Source organism: Lactuca virosa, chromosome 9, assembly GCF_052849685.1.
Source record: "Lactuca virosa cultivar CGN04683 chromosome 9, Lactuca_virosa_CGN04683_v6, whole genome shotgun sequence".
In the NCBI taxonomy this organism is placed as follows: Eukaryota; Viridiplantae; Streptophyta; class Magnoliopsida; order Asterales; family Asteraceae; genus Lactuca; species Lactuca virosa.
The window spans coordinates 86840124-86857764 of NC_136434.1; positions in this window are offsets into that span (position 1 = coordinate 86840124).

Below are 17641 nucleotides of genomic sequence, written 5' to 3' on the forward strand. Positions count from 1 at the left end.
CCAAATCTTGAGGGTGAACACCACCGCCCCCAGATCTAAATCGTGCGTCGGATAGTTAGCCTCGTGAGGCTTCAACTGTCTAGAGGCATACGATATCACATGCCCTCGCTGCATCAACACTGCTCCCATACCTGTGATCGAAGCATCACAGTAGACTATGAAGTCATCCACTCCCTCTTGCAGGGTAAGAATCGGTGCCTCGCACAATCTCTGCCTGAGGGTCTCAAATGCTGCCTGTTGCTCAGGCCCCCAACGAAATGCCACCGACTTCCTGGTCAGTCGAGTGAGCAGAACTGCTATCTTGGAGAAATCCTGGATGAATCTCCTGTAGTACCCTACCAAACCTAGAAAGCTCCGAATCTCAGATGGAGACCTCGGGACCTCCCACTGCATCACGACCTCTATCTTGGCCGGATCTACTAGTATACCCTTCTGGTTGACGAGGTGTCCAAGGAACTGCACCTCGCGCAACCCGAACTCACACTTGGAGAACTTTGCGAAAAGTTTCTCCCTCCTCAGTGTCTCTAGCACCTCCCTCAGGTGCTCCTCATACTGCTCCCGAGTCTTGGAATAGACCAAGATGTCGTCAATGAACACTATCACAGACCGATCTAACATCGGTCTGCATACGCGGTTCATGAGATCCATGAACGCGGCTGGTGCGTTGGTGAGCCCAAATGGCATCACCACGAACTCATAATGACCATAGCGGGTCCTAAAAGCGGTCTTCTGCACGTCCTCACCTCTGACCCGCATCTGATGATAACCGGAGCGCAAATCAATCTTGGAGAACCAAGATGCTCCCTGGAGCTGATCAAACAAGTCATCTATCCTCAGAAGTGGGTAACGGTTCTTCACCGTCACCTTGTTCAACTCCCGGTAATCTATACACATACGGTGTGACCCGTCCTTCTTCTTCCCAAACATGATCGGGGCTCCCTATGGTGAACTGCTCGGTCTGATAAACCCCTTGTCTAGCAGCTCCTGCAGCTGCGTAGACAACTCCTGCATCTCGGGAGGAGCCAATCGGTATGGTGCCTTGGCTATTGGAGCCGCACCAGGAACCAGGTCAATCCTGAACTCAACCTGTCTCTCAGGAGGTATCCCAGGCAAATCCTCTAGAAATACATCCGGGTACTCGTGTACTACCGGTACATCGTCAACTGTCGCCTTGCCCTTCCCCCGGGCATCTAAAACGTAGGCGACGTATCCCGCGCAACCCTGCTGAAAGTAGCGTCTCGCTCTCGCTGCTGAACACAGAATTGGTCCGTGCTGTGGCCTCTCGCCCTGAATTACTAACTCTCCCCCACTAGGAGTGCGAACCGTCACTAACTGCAGTTCACAATCAATCACTGCCCCATTGGGGGTCAACCAATCCATACCCATTATGACCTTATTCCCTCGCAGGGGAATAGGAACCAGATCTACTGAAAACTGCTCATCAAATAACCGCAGCGAACACCCCCCATGTACTCTCGCGACCCTGACGGTCCTGTCATCAGCTATCTCAACCTCAAGTGGACAGTCCAGCGCTCTGCTAAACCGCTTGCTAAGTGCAAGCGAGACAAACGATCCGGTGGCCCCCGAATCAAACAATACTGTAGCTGAAATGTCGTTCACTAAGAACGACCCCGTCACCACATCAGGAGTCGTCCGCGCCTCCTCTGCTGTCATCTGGAAAGCTCTACTCTTCGCCATTGGCGTCTCAGTCCGACCCTGACGGCCGTCTGTAATCCTCAAGGTAGCAGGGGCAGGTGCTGCCACCTTCCCTGCTGCTGCTAAACTCGGGCACTGGGACTTTTTATGTCCCCTCTGATTGTAATGGAAGCAAATCAGATCAACTACTGTGGTGGTGGTGGTGGTGGCTGTACAATCTCTACTCATATGCCCGGTCCGACCGCACTTGTAGCAGCTGGAGATCCCTGCCTTGCACGCCCCATCGTGCAATCTCCCACACTTTCCACACCTACTGTGGCTCTGATGTCCTCTGGATCTATGATCTGATACCTTGGGCTTTTTGCCCGAACTCCTTGTGCCAGATGCCGCCTCTGGCTTCCTCTTCTTCTCCATCTCCAAATCTATCTCTCTCTCACGAGCCCTCGCAATCATGTCATCCAGCGTTTTACAGTTGGACCGGCTCACAAACTGCTTGATATCACTCCTCAACATCTCATGATAACGAGCCTTCTTCATCTCCTCATCAGTCGCATACTGAGGAATGAGAAGAGCCCTCTCCCTGAACTTGGCGGTAATCTCCGCCACAGTCTCAGTAGTCTGAGTAAGATCCTGAAACTCCCTCGCTAACTGCTGCACCTCGATAACTGGTGCAAACTCGGCTCTGAACCTGGTAGTGAAATCGGTCCAGGTCATCGCATCGAGAGCTACGTCATCTCCCATGACATGACCGATCTCCTCCTACCAATTTTGTGCCCTGTCCTTCAGGAGACAGGATGCTAGTCTGACCTTGTCCCCCTCGGGACATCTGCTGGTGCGGAATGCATTGGCGACATCCGCCAACCACCTGGTACTTGCAATGGGATCCCGTGCCCCATGGTAGTCAGGAGCTCCACATGCTCTGAACTCCCTGAAAGTGAGGGGGCGCGACCCCATCATGGCCGCCACCTCAGCACAGAATGTGCTCAACTTCTTGTCCATCAGCTCCAAAATACCCTCCTTGATCGAACCGAAGATCACAGGAGTCTGCTCGAGTATGATGCGAGTAACCTCTGAGGAGAGAAACTCCCTAGTCTGCTCATCCACATGCTCGGCCCCCGAGCCTGATCTCGATACCTCACCGACAACTGAATTGCCGACTGCTGGTCTAGGGCGTAAAACCACCATTCTGAAAACACATAATGACAACGTTAGGAATACATATATATCTCGAGGGATCGCTACTACTACAAGTTCCCTGGGTTCATCTCAGCCTTCCTTGGTTTGAGTACGGATCCTCTGCTTTCAGTAGTACGGGCCCATACTACCTTCCACATCTATCCGTACTTTCCTCAAGTACTGCCTCGACTCCGCCAAGTCCCTTCTACTACTACTGCTGATCTCTTGCTAATCCCATCCTAGGCTTGTCCTAGGGTAATCACCAACCCACTCTCCGCCATCAGCTGCATAAGAAGTCCCCGATTTCTTCCCCTAACTAGCTCGCGAATACTATTACATATTACTCAGACTAGATAATTCTTCGAATGAGAGATCCTACCCTACAACGTTTGGACTCAGACAAGAGCTACGCCATAGAGCTAGACCTAACCTTATGAAATTATTTAATCCTCACAATATGTAACATAACATATTCATTTACTAATTAGTGAAAAATAACTAAGACTCCTAAAAGCACAAAGCAAGCAGCATTCGAGCATTGAGTACACATAATCAAGCATATACTACTCTGGCTATCATACTGACAATTATGTACTAGCATGCAGTTTTCATAGAGCTGAAACACATATAACAGGCACATAAGGCATCCTTCCTAGATCCTTAGTCCTAATCTAGCATGATGTTCTAATAAAGCTGATAATCATAACATAGCATAAACTCGTATGGATAATTTGGGAGTACTTACTTGAGCTCAGCTTATTGCATGCACCACACCCTTTTCCTTTTCGAAATTCTTTTCTTTCTAAAAATTCTTTTTGCTTTTCTAAAACTCTTTTCTTTTGAAAACTTTATACCATTTCCTTAGTTTGAGTTCAGACACACCCGAAAGTGTGCCCATATCTCTCAAACCAAGGCTCTGATACCAACTTGTAACATCCAAAAAATACAACCCAAAATTTTTTGTTTGAAAGCTTTACTAAACCATAATATCAAATATTAAAAGATAAAACGATGAATCATGTATCTCAAAATGTCATAATAAATTTATCAAATCGAAATTAGTGTCAAGATCATATCAAAATATTAGAGTCTAACTCCCAGGCTAAAACTGTGGTGTGTGCCATGCCATCATCCCAAGCCCTTCCCTTTGCTAGCTGAAGTACCTGAAACCAAAACTGAAACTGTAAGCACGAAGCTTAGTGAGCTCCCCCAAACTACCACATACCATTCAATAACATATAAAGCACATATTGGGCCTCGACCACTGCATAGGACCGAAGTCCGGAACTGACTAGGGCCTTGCCCACTGCATCAGACCGAACTCCGGAACCACTAGGGCCTTGCCTACTGCATTGGACCGAAGTCCGGAACTACTCGGGCCTGTCCCACTGCATCGGACCGAAGTCCGAAACTACTAGGGCCTTGCCCACTGCATCGGACCGAAGTCCGGAACTGCATCGGGCCGAAGTCCGGAACTGACTAAACATAGCATAACATAATCATAGCATATAATATGAACATATATACTGCATACTGCATCGTACCATAGTCTGGAACACATAACACACACCATGCCTGTATCACAAAGACACCAAGCATACTGAACTACATCGGACTGTAGTCCGGAACTACTGCTAACTAGACGGGCCGGCATTGTGGTCGTAGACCCGTTCCTACTGGAAGGAAACTCAGCTCAAAGAACTGACTGCTGAAAATCCGAGTGAAAGATCCCTGACTGCTGTCCCGACTGCTCTCCAGCTATCATGACCAATAAAACCCTTAATCAAAACGAGGATCCTTCTATGGTTGAAATGACTATTTTACCCCTGCTATGGTGTGGGTCATAACCAAGGCCCAAACCCTTTACTTCTTTCTAAGTCCACTAATGGCCCATTAAAGGCCCACTAATGGCCTAATTTTCTAAATTGGGCCTAACTCCTCATATGGCCCTACTTAAGCCCAAAAATGCCTTTGGCCCATACTCTGACTCCTGCTGGCCCACTAAGGCCCAAAGTCCAAAATGCAGCCCACACCGAGGCCCAAATACCCAAGGTCCAAACTGACTGAGTTACGCGGGGCGTACTCCGAAGTACGCTTAGCGTAAATGCTTGATGGCGAGTACGCTGGGCGTACTCACATGTACGCTCAGCGTAATACCCTGTTAAGTCCTTTCTCTATTAACTGCTTAATATTCCGAGTCAGAAGCTACAAACTTAGATCCAAGTCTTATTCCATGCCTTAAACCATAAAGTTGCTTACTTGATGGCTTACATGACTCACATAAGCTCAAACTCTAAAAACAATAATCTATTTCCATGGAAATGGCTAGATCTCATGAATGGCTTCATGAAAGACTCAAAGACTGAAACTTTATTGCTAAGAAGGTGTTTTGAGCCTCAAGGATGGCAACCCCAAGCTCAAAATGGATTCACAAGATCAAGGTCCAACCTTTGGACCTAAAGAGGTCCAAAACTCCCATAACCCTAGATCTAGAATATGAGGAAGAAAGTTAAGTGCTTTATACCTTCTTTTCTGACAAAAGGGTGAGCTTAGTCCAGATCCTTTAGCTCAAGCTTCTTCTCGAACCTTTCCTCTCCTTGTTCACAACTTTCTTTCACTAAAAGCACTCACAAAAGCAACTTCACACAATGAAGAGGGTAAGAACGTGTTAGGGTTTTCTTTTGGGTGAGGAGGCTGATAAGAGACCAGGAGGGAGGCTATAATGGGGTTTATATAGCTCTCAAACCCTGAAATTAGGGTTTAGTGTCTGATCGTGTACGCTGGGCGTACCTTATGGTACGCTGCGCGTACGCCTCTCATGACCCGCTGTAACAACCCAGAACTTCTATCTTGTATACTTAGTCAATACAATCAATAATCAACTTGTTTTCTTGATTTCTGGTGCTATTCAAGGGTTCATTTAAGTGTTCTAAGCTTAAATTTGACCAAGGTTGAGTTTAGGAATGAGTCAGCACGTCCCATAGTGAGAAAAACGGGCCATACACCCTCTTGGAGGAGTGTACGGCCGTGCCGCACACCCACTCCCTTGGCAGCACACTCACTCTTGGGCAGCACACCCACCCTATATAAAGGGTAGACCCCTTTCCTTTCATTCCTTTAATACCTTGGCAGCACACATCACCTTTCTCTCAAGATTCTTCAACCGAAAACCCTCTCAAGGCCTCAAAAACATGAGTTCTCCATCACCTAGCTTAACATACATGAAGGACCCATTAATCTACGCCCTTAATCATCAAAGTTTCATCATGTTCTTCATCATATGAAGGTGTACGGCCGCACACCTTCATAAGGTGGCCGCACACACATGTTGACCGCAAACCCTGGCCGCACACACACTCTTTTGGCCGTACACCTCCCTCGTTTGATCATATAGGGTCCCGACAAGCATTTCCAAGTCTTTAGGGTGGTTTCCCATCATGATTAGTCATGAAACACCCAAATTCTAACACACATATGTGTTACCGTATGTTAATAGGATCCACTTGCGCACGAAACACTAGTTGACACTCAGCATCCACACCGATCATACGCTCGAATCCTACGTCAAACAGTAAGTTCATACCCCTACATTTTCCGTGTTTTTAATGTTTTCAAGGGGGGGGGGGGGGCATACAATCCAAATTCAAAGTATTTTATTAAGTTTTAAACTTATTAATGCAGTCCAACGATTTCCACGTTTAATAACATATTCAGATATTTTATCTCTTTTGTAATATGTTGAGCATAAGGGAAACTACTATTTTGGAAATCTAACTTCATAGCTTTCAGAAAGGTTTTTACAAAGCAATTTCCATACAAATTCTAATAAACTATAATGGGTATAGTTTGGGATAACCCTCTAGGCAGTTTCTACCTAATCAGATTTCATAAATGAATATATATAAACTATGGCAGATTTAGTTTATGTTATATATTTTCTCAGGAGTATAAAGTACTATTATTCAAGGATAATCAATGTTTTTATACTGTTTCTCGCTAGTAAACTAGATTATACAGAATTGTGAGGCTCTACTTCAATACTGTACCCTTAGGTGTATAGTGATAAATCCTATCCCAGTATGACCAGAGTCTCCTGGAGGGAGAGCGTGAGATTTGTGAATAGATCTATTCGGGACTGACAATCCCACACCTGAACTGCTAGCTACAGTTAGGCGGGCACGCCTGTGGTGAACAAATGTCATTTAGCTTAACGCCTGAAGAACGTTATAAAGGTCTCTCAGTTATATCAAGTATGGTTATACGACTCACAAAACAAGTATAAACTATTTTTTTGGTCTACGGACTCAAATCTTCATTTGTTTTATTTTGAGTAATAAAACTAGCTATATATACACTAATAGTAATCAGGGATCTCTAGACTGGCATCTCTACCTCTAGTACAGATAACCATTTTTAGGGAAAATATAGGATTTTCCCAGGATAACACTAGCATTTCTAAAACTGATGGTTTACTTTCTACTGCTAGATACTCTTTTAACACTACTTTTCATAAGAAAATATAGGATTTTCTTGAGGAACACTTTTCAAAAAGGATTTCGAAGAAACATTTTCCACAAAAACTAAATGCTTATGAACTCACCAGCTTTATGCTGATATTCTTTCAAAACTGCTAGTATTCTCAGGGAATCAGTAGACAGGTACATGCTGGATTTTGAGGAGCCGGAGCAATAAGAGTTATATTCTTATATGATTACATACTTTTGATGTTCTTAAAACAAGTTTTAAACTGATGTAAACACTTTTTCATATTGTATTCAATGTTTGGTTGTGTTTATCAATGCTTTCTATATAATTGTTGTGATACTACGCATGACGTCCTCCACCCCGGAACGTTTCCGCCATTCTGGTTTCGGGGTGTGACACCCGCGCATCCAAAGACACTACGCCCCGCGTACGCCGGGTTACGCCCCGCATACGGCTTATGGGTAGCCTACATCTCGGCCCAAGAGTCTTAAGGTCCAATCCAAAATGTCAAGTCCAACCTTAGTCCAATATCTTTTAAGATGCATAATAAATTAATTAATACCTCGAGAGACGGATGTTACATATTATCGTCTCACTAATCACTCGTGATAAAATCCATGAAGTGATTCATATGAGCGTGGGTTTAATCCAATACTCAAATCTTATTATAGGAGTACTCATGAATGCTATAGAAAACTTGTGTTATGTCTAACACTTAGACAATCTACAGACAGATTCATGACAGTCTTGCCTCAATATCTACTTCCAAAGTATGATCGACTGTGGATGGTTTGAATAATCTTATTATTCGGGAAGTCAAAACATGCGAAGTGAAACACAAGAATAATCGAATCCAATATGGTCTCAAAACTTTTGAATATAAATAAAACACCTTTTATTTAATCACCATATTGATTACACATTATTCATTGTATAATGTTTCGATTAATCAACTTAATACTTGAATTAAAACAATAGTTATCCCATGCTCCAAGCATGCACACTATGTTTACCTATGGTCCTTACTTTGTGAAATAGATCAATTGAAAACATTTCAATGATGCTCATTTCACAATTCTAAATCCTTAGTGTAAGAATACCTAATTCTTGCCACTATAATGCAATGATCCTCTTGTAATGTCGAGGTACAAAAGTCACAGAGACTTTGCCAACGATATTGCAAAGTATTCCTTTGGAGATTGATAACAAAACAATTCCAAGGAAGCGAAGTCTCAACTTCAAAGTACATTCCTTTGAACATCCTTCTTGCATAAATAGATTCTTAATATCCATCTCCCATTATGGAAACATTTCCATATTTGCCATATGACAATGTATTATTAATAGAATTCTATCTATTCATAATAATGTCAATATGGTCCATCCATTACTATACTTCCAACTGTCCTTAAGCAACCAATCCTTAGCGAACCTTAGATCGTCCTTGACAGTTGTTTAACTACCTTAGTCATGTCCGATTATAATTCTTTTCCTTCTTAATGCCCTAGGCATTTGGAAAATTAGATCACGTGAATGCTATAGCATATGCAATCGATCCTATATCTAAAGCATATGGGACACGATTCATAATGTCTTACATAAAGACACGATACTTGACTAGTCTTTTTCTATAATATTTCCATATATAGAATTTCCAATGTTGAAATATTTCAACATGGTATTCATATATATCCATGACTAAGTTTGATTAATACTTCAATCTAAACTTTTAGATTCAAAATAAAGTATAAGTATCCTCTCCCTTACTATAGCGAAACAACTTTTCAACCTTTGCAACTTCGCAAATTAGAACTTTGTTTCCTATAAATAGGATTGCTAACTCGCAACACTTACCATAATAATTATGCTCCCACTAGGATGGAAATTATTTTTTTTACTAGCATAACATTTATGCTCCCACTAGCTTTGACATGTATCCAAAATCAGTTGGACTTCTAGAAATCAATACTTTATTGACTTTCTTACCAAAGTTCAGATTTATGATATGAGAAGCTTTGATAAGCCTTTATCTAAGCTCATACACCTTTTATTAGAAAGCCCATATGTGTGTCTAAACTATTTCAGAACTTACAGCAATAAGTTCCGAATGTTCAAACTATTTGCCATTTCTCACAATTCGAACTATGAAGAGGGATGTTGTAATCATAATCGAATATGAGAACGCAATTAACACAACTGCTATCTCCTTAAAATCTACTTAGTGAAAGCGTTTCCTCACAATCATTTTCATGAATTGGAGAGAGACCTTATGTCACTTAGATTTTATGGTGTATGTGTTCCTATCCATGTGAATCTATCATTCCCAACCATTATCATAAGACAAGGTCTATGATAAATTCAAACTCATATGGACTGAACCTGTTCAATCTTAATTTCCTGCCACTTGGCGGCACAAGGGCCTATCATGTCTTCCAAGTTGTTGAGCAGATCACCCTTACTGATCAATGAACTTTCACTGATCAAGGTGCCGTGCCTTATGAAAACAATTGAGAACTCATAGAACTCACATGCATAGTCAACTATAACTGGAATGAGCACAGAAACAAGAATATGTCAACACGATAGGTTACAAACCTCAAGTCGTGTGCTAGTGATAAACAAATAGGTTTATTCTTGATTAGTTCGTGAAACTTTTCAAGGTATTTAAGACTCCCACTGACTTCTTAACATATAAGATTCTCTTGTCAAGAAACATTCCTTGACAATCAAATATTCAAGAGTGTGAGATCTTATCAAGACAACACTTCATGTAATTGGTCTTAGTTGGTCTTTGTCTTAAAGACATCACAACTACCAATTCTAAATGTGTTATAAACCTAGTTAAGATATGTCACTCAAGGAACAATGTTGGAGTATGACTCTAAGACTTGATTTTGGAACGAAGTATGACTCACCTTAATTGATTTAACCATTTCAACAATTCTCGATTCCTCTTCTTAGCCATACAAGTGCACTAAGGTGTCCTTAGAGGATCAATTGTGATATGGTTTTCATAATCATTAAGATGATTATAAAACACGATACTAAAGTACTCTCCTTTCCTTTCAGATTGAAGAAACTTTTTATCTTTCTGCCTAATTTGATTCTTCTTATTCGTTCTGCTATACCTTGAAACTCTTTTCAATGTTTCAGAATTACACTTAAACTTGTAAGCATAACCATATTTACTAAACTTTTAGTAAATCATGACGAATAATCTTATCGATCTTTATGGTGGACATGACCAGTGCACAACAAAGTGTACTAGATCCCCTAGTCCTTCACTTGACTCACATCAATATGTGAACAAGGAATTAGTCTTAATTTCCCAAAGATGAAGATTCTCATTCATCATACAATACAAGTTGCATGATTCCAAGTTTCTGTCCAATTGAAACTTGGTGATGAGAACCTTTCCTTATTTGGTAAATTTAGACACTACCACAAACGAAAGAATCAAATCCATATTGCTAAAAATAGAAACATACAAACATCAATTTTCACAAATGCCATTGCAAGGAAATATAAAATAAGATAAAATCAAAATTTTTCTTTATTTACAAAATGCGGAAAACTTTTCCTTAAAATGCAAGTACATATGAAAACTATGTTTCTAAATATTCCTAAGCAATCTATCATAACTCCTAAGCAGCAGCTCAAAACTCTGATCATCGAATCATGCGATCGAAATCCATCTCTTCGCGATCAGACTTAGCCTGCTCTTTCTTTAAGCTTCCTTTCTCTTCTTCGATCCTACACACCATCAAAATGTGATCTTATCACATCATGTATTAAGAATGTATAAGTAGGAACTTAATAGAGTTAGATAGTGAACTTACCTGAAGCAGAGTCATACATTTTGACTTTACCATCTCTTAGATCTCTCAGGTAGTCAGGAAACTTCGCAACCAATGCCCCTTCTCTTGGCAATAGAAACAAACAGACTCTCTCGGAATGGTACATGGGACAATCACAGACTTAGCCTTTCTCTTTACCATTTGGTCAAACGGTTTGACCTTGGCCAATCCCTTTCCATTAGGAAGAGAAAGCTTTTCTGGACTTCCAATGTTTCCATTGTCAATGTCCATGGAAGTTTGGGAAGTAGATCTTCCAATCAAATTTGCATTACCAGTGCGCCAAATAATTACTGATTCAGCAACAATTAGCAAATAGGTAAGATCAATAAGGGTCACGTCTCGGTCTGTCATATAGTAATCTTTAATGAACTCACTATATGACTTAGGAAGTGATTGAAGAACCAAGTCAACAACCAACTTCCTTGATACAATGACTCCTAACATTCACAACCTATCAATGTGTGACTTCATCTCCAAGAAATGTGCACACACAGACCTTCCATCTTGGTGTTTGCTTGCCAATAGGGTTTGAGTAACCTTGATTTTTTCAAGTCGACGAACATGTGGGTTAGGGAGAATTATTGGAGGAGGTGGAGAAAGTGAAGTATGATTTCTAGGAACATCATCTTCATGAGGAAAGATTTTTCCAAAAGATTCGGGAAGACCATAGTTGTCAGAACTAGACATCTACAAGGGAGAAATTCAAGTTAAGTTGATTTAAGTCCTTAATATAACACCCAAATGAAATATTAAGGCTAGAAACCAACACAATATTCTGCAATTCGGAAGAGGGATGCCGTAATCCAATTGCAAATTTTTTGAAGGTAGGTAAATGACGATTTACCAATTTCCACCATGAAAAACGAAAATGAATATTAGGTTTTAAATGAATTGAATTTTAAATGAAACTCCTAGATCTTTTGAGATTAATTGAACTTTTCAATGGCATGTTTAATCTCGATTATGCCCTTCAAGTTTGTGGTCGGGATACCGAGGATCACAAACAAGGTGTGAACAACCATGCAAATTAGCTTGGTACTCTCTAAGTCATTTATCACCTAATCAATGTGTCGGTTAACCACACACACTCCATTGATCTATGACAAACTACGAGCTACCCATTGCCATCCTTCATTAGTCCCATATTAGTGTGCCGGTTAACCACACACGCTCCACTAACGACCAATAAGGTGCAATGTGCAATTTCATGGATTAGCATCAAATTCACATTTTTCCTAAAGTAACTAAGATTTGGGAATTAATAGAAGTGTTTGGTTACTTTGTATTTTTTATTATACTTTTAATGGAAGTTTGCGTCCTATCCTACCCGTTCGGTTAACGACCCTCCACTAGTCAAGAGTGCGGTGGGTAAGAATGGATACCCATTCAATCGCCATTTTATAGGCAATTTCCTTAAACATCCCTTATAAACTAGCTTCGTGAATGAGGCCTACTAACGGTAAGACTGACCTTTTACTTATACATATATAATATATTAAAATTTTAATTTTATATAGTATAAGGGTGTATTTTAAACTTTTAAAATACTAGATGGTTTAATCTATTAATAAATTATACTCTTAATTTAATTAACTTAAACCATGTGATTATGGATTTAATAATTCTCATTTAATTAAACACTTAAATCAATTTAATAAAGTCCATAAGGTATAATTTGAACTATTCAAGGTTCTAAATATAAAAATTCAAAATTAAAAATTATTTAATTAATTTTTAAGTTATAAACTCAAGAGTTGCACCTTTTCAAACCTTTCAATTACTAGAGTTAATGGTTCATAAAAGAGACTTTTTAAGTCCCAAAACTTGAGGGCAAGTTTTGTAACTCTTAAAAAACTTTTTGATTCCAAACTTAATAACAAGTTTTGTAACTCCTTCAAAAAAAAACTTTTGAGTCCCAAAACTTGATGGCAAGTTTTGTAACTCTTCAAAAACATTTAGATCAAATTTTAACCAATAAAAAATAATCATATTATCTTTTACCAATTTGACCTAATTACAATTCATGTAGATAAATCAAATAATACAAATAATTAGTTTATCATATAATCTAGTAATTATTTTATAATTTGAAAATTTATCTTCTAATTTAGATGAGGATAATTATTTTCATAACATAAAAATTGAATTTTGATCAACAAAACAACTTATAGTAATTATCCAATTCCAAATTAAGCCAAGAAATCCGAAAAATCTGCCAGACCCGTCACCACCTCGTGGTAATTTTGACCACCTCGTGGTGATCAAGCAGAGTCCAAAAAAATGATTTTTTCAGCTTTGAACAAACAACAATTGCATCAAATAACAGAAAACACTCATGGCTCTGATATCACTGTTGGGTTTTATGTACTATAACACTCCTATGGTGCATATACAACCCTAATGCTTTGGATCTAAGTTTTCTCTAGTTATACATGCAACAAAAATTATCCAAAGCATGAAACCTATAACTAGCATACAACTTTGGTAATTGAAACATAAAACACTAGTTAGAAGAATACCTCTTAATTGTAGCATGTAGAATTAGTCTTTCAAGAGCTTAGCACCTCAAGTGTGATGCCTCAAACAAGTCACAAACACCATGAACAAGTGGAGGATAATGAGAGAGAGGTCATGAAGCACTAACATCGGATAGGGTTCAACTAGGAATCATTAGACCAATTTTAGGTGCATTAGGGGTTACATTTATAGTGTGGAATTCCTAAAGTTTCAACTTGTAAACCCTAATCCACTCCCTTGGGGCTTTAATCCAATAATCCATATGATAACCCATTTGGACTAAATCTTCATGGACTCCACAAAGATTTAGTCCACATAATCAACATGGATCATTAGCCCAAACTATAAGTATCACTGATTTACTTAATCAATCCCCGTTAATTTAATTAGTCTCTTTTGATCACTAAATTAATTCCAAATTAATTCTTGATCAATACTAATTAAATAATATGATTTCTCAATTTAATACATTATACTTATAATATATTAATAAATCACAAATAACCTCTTTCTCAAATATCCATCCTATCAACTTGTTCTGGTGAAGGCAACCCGAAATGGACCATGGTACTCTCGGGTTAAGTACATACCAATTATAGTTATGGGCTTAGACACCTAATCCAACAAAAAAGTACTCAGGAAGATGAGTAAAATCGTTAAAAATGACCATACACTCACATCTACCTGCGCAAATCAGGAATGCTCAACTTGAGGCTCTGAAAACGGAAAATGCCCAGAAAGAAGTGCTGCAAGGAATGGATAACAACTTTGAGCTCAGAAATGACGGAATTGAGTACTTCACGAATCAACTGGGCGCCAAAGTTTGGTGGCCTTAGGGAATTGATTATGAATGAGGCACATAAGACCAAATATTCCATTCATCCTGGCTTGGATAAGATGTACCGGGACCTGAAAAGGTTATATTGGTGGCCGAAAATGAAAGTTGAGATTGCCACTTACGTGGGTAAGTGCCTAACCTGTGCGAAGGTCAAAGTGGAATACCAGAAACCCTCGGGACTGTTGCAAAAACCATAAATACCCGAGTTGAAGTGGGAGCGGATTACCATGGATTTCATAACCAAATTACCCAAGACATTGGATGGGCACGATACTATTTGGGTGATTGTTGACAGACTAACCAAATTCGTGCACTTTATACCAATCAACGAGACAGATAAGATGGAAAAGCTCACAAGAACGTATCTCAAGGAGATCGTGATACTGCACGGTGTGCCACTGTCCATTATCTCGGATAGGGATAGTCAATTCATATCGGATAGGGAACCCGACTCAACATGTGTACAACTTACCATCCCCAAACAGAAGGTCAGAGTGAGCGAATCATCCAAACACTAGAAGACATGATTCATGCCTGCATGATAGACTTCGACAAAGTGTGGGCCGCTCACCTACTCTTAGTCGAATTTTCCTACAACAACAACTAGCACTCCAACATCAAAGCTGCTGTGTTCGAGGCTCTGTACGGACGTAAGTGCAGGTCACCCTTATGTTGGGTTGAGCTAGGTTGGTGATACTGAACTTGTTAGGGTTCAAGCGACAAATAGCACACTCATCGGCCCCGAAATCATATGGGAAACAACAGATAAGATTTTTCAGATACGGGAACGATTGAAAGCATCTTGGGATCGGCAAAAGAGTTATGCGGACAATAGACGCAAACCCTTGGAGTTTCAGATTGGAGACCGAGTACTGTTAAAAGTATCGTCGTGGAAAGGGATGATACGTTTTGGAAAACGAGGTAAACTTAATCCACATTATATAGGACCTTTCGAGATCCTTGCAAGGATAGGCCCTGTAGCCTATAAGCTCCAATTACCTCAAGAACTCAACAATGTACATCCCACCTTTCACGTATCAAACCTCAAGTAATCTCTATCCGATGAAACCCTTGTCATTCCATTAGACGAGATCGAGGTTAACGAAAGCTTAAATTTTATCGAAGAACCGGTCGAAATCATGAATAGGGAGGTCAAACAAACGAAACAAAGTCACATTCCAATAGTGAAGGTCCGCTGGAACGCTATGCGGGACCTGAGTACACTTGGGAGCGTGAGGAACAAATGAAACAGAAGTATCCCCAACTTTTCCCAAATCCCTAGGAACCTGATATCTAAGACTAATTTCGGGACGAAATTCCTTTCAACGGGGGGATGATCTGACATCCGTCAAATTTGGTCAACAAAAGTCAATTGTGCGTATATTAGGTCAAAAAGGTGAAATGTAATTTTCGTAACATCCCTAATGTATTATCTAATATTATAATGCTATGCACGCTATTTTGAAATCCATTATCGAATAAACGCTTTTATTGCGATTAGTAAACTACGGTAATGTAGTAATTCGATAAAACACACAAATATTACCAGGAATTGGGTAATGTTCATAACACGAGGTTTACTTTTTCACAAATCCATAAACACGTTTTAAACATCATATGACCTAGTATTTAGTTGATACTCCGGTGGTTATTCTGGAAAAAAGTCATACATCAAGAAAACGAATGCTATCACGTTTAACGCTCACATTTTATACAACGAATTTGAGAAAACCAATTTAATTATAAGGTGTTAATATTATTGTTAATAATATTAAATAACAATATTTTTATTAGTTATTAAACTTTACCAATTTCTCAAATCTCACTATACTTTTATAAAAATGACAAACTTTTATAAAAAGGGCTAGGTTTTTATAAAAACTATATGAGACAAATTATGTCTCTTCTCTCCCAACATATCTCCCCATATCCAACATCATCATATCATTTATATAATAAAGAAATCAAGAAACCATACCATGAATATAACAATCCAAATGTCTTACTTGATTATTTTAATCAAAGGACCTTACATGAATAAAAAAATGGAGAAAGTTTACCCTAAATTAAATATTCACAACACTTTACCTCTTCCCTTCCCCATGCAAACCACCACCACTCTTCTCTCTCCCTCTCCTTCTATAAATTCGGCCAAGAGGCCTCCCTCCCTACCATTTCATCTTCAATCTCACTTCTATACTCTCTAAACTCTCCAAGAATTTTCTAGTTGATTCAAGGCTTTTGACAAGTGTTTTTGCGAGTCTTTTAGTAAGTGTTCTGAAAGAACCCCTTCTGTAAACTTTACAATATTATTACTCCAAACATGCTACATGCATATTCATAATATAATTTACAGAAGTTTGGATATTTACCAAAAGACTGGATACAAACCAACTATTAAGAATTTTTATAGAGTTTTATATATTACATAATTTCCCAGGAATTTATACACTAAATACAAAAGTTATAATATTATTTATTCTACATCTTCTAACAGTACATAACCATACTGGATGCTTATCACCTGCAATAATTAAACACTGAGTGGAATAAGCAGGTGACGCTTAGTGAGTTCAATAACAGTTACAATATAACGCTATGCCATATATATATATATATATATATATATATATATATATATATATATATATCAATATGACAGAAACAAAGAGGGACAAAGAACAACAAAGGCAGATGAGTATCATATGACAGACTTTCCATATCAACCAATAATCTGATTCAAAGATTTACAATCAATGAAATACAACAATTTCAACATGATATACATCAATAAGACTTCAACCCAAGTGGCATAGAAAATACAATTTTGAATTATCATTTTGCTAGAATATACAGGCTTTTAGCCCTACCTAACATTCTGCCAATACCAAAGTGATACGAGTCATTCTCTACATGGCCCAAGGCACAAAGCCAATAGCAAAGTGATACGAGACATGCTCTACATGGCCAAAGGCTTCATACCAATACCAAAGTGATTCTTAGTCATTCACTTAATGGTCAAAGGTATAGCTCATTTATCATAATAACACGGGAAAGCACATTGCACATATAACACATAACATACAATTGTCCCTATATTGAACTCACCGTG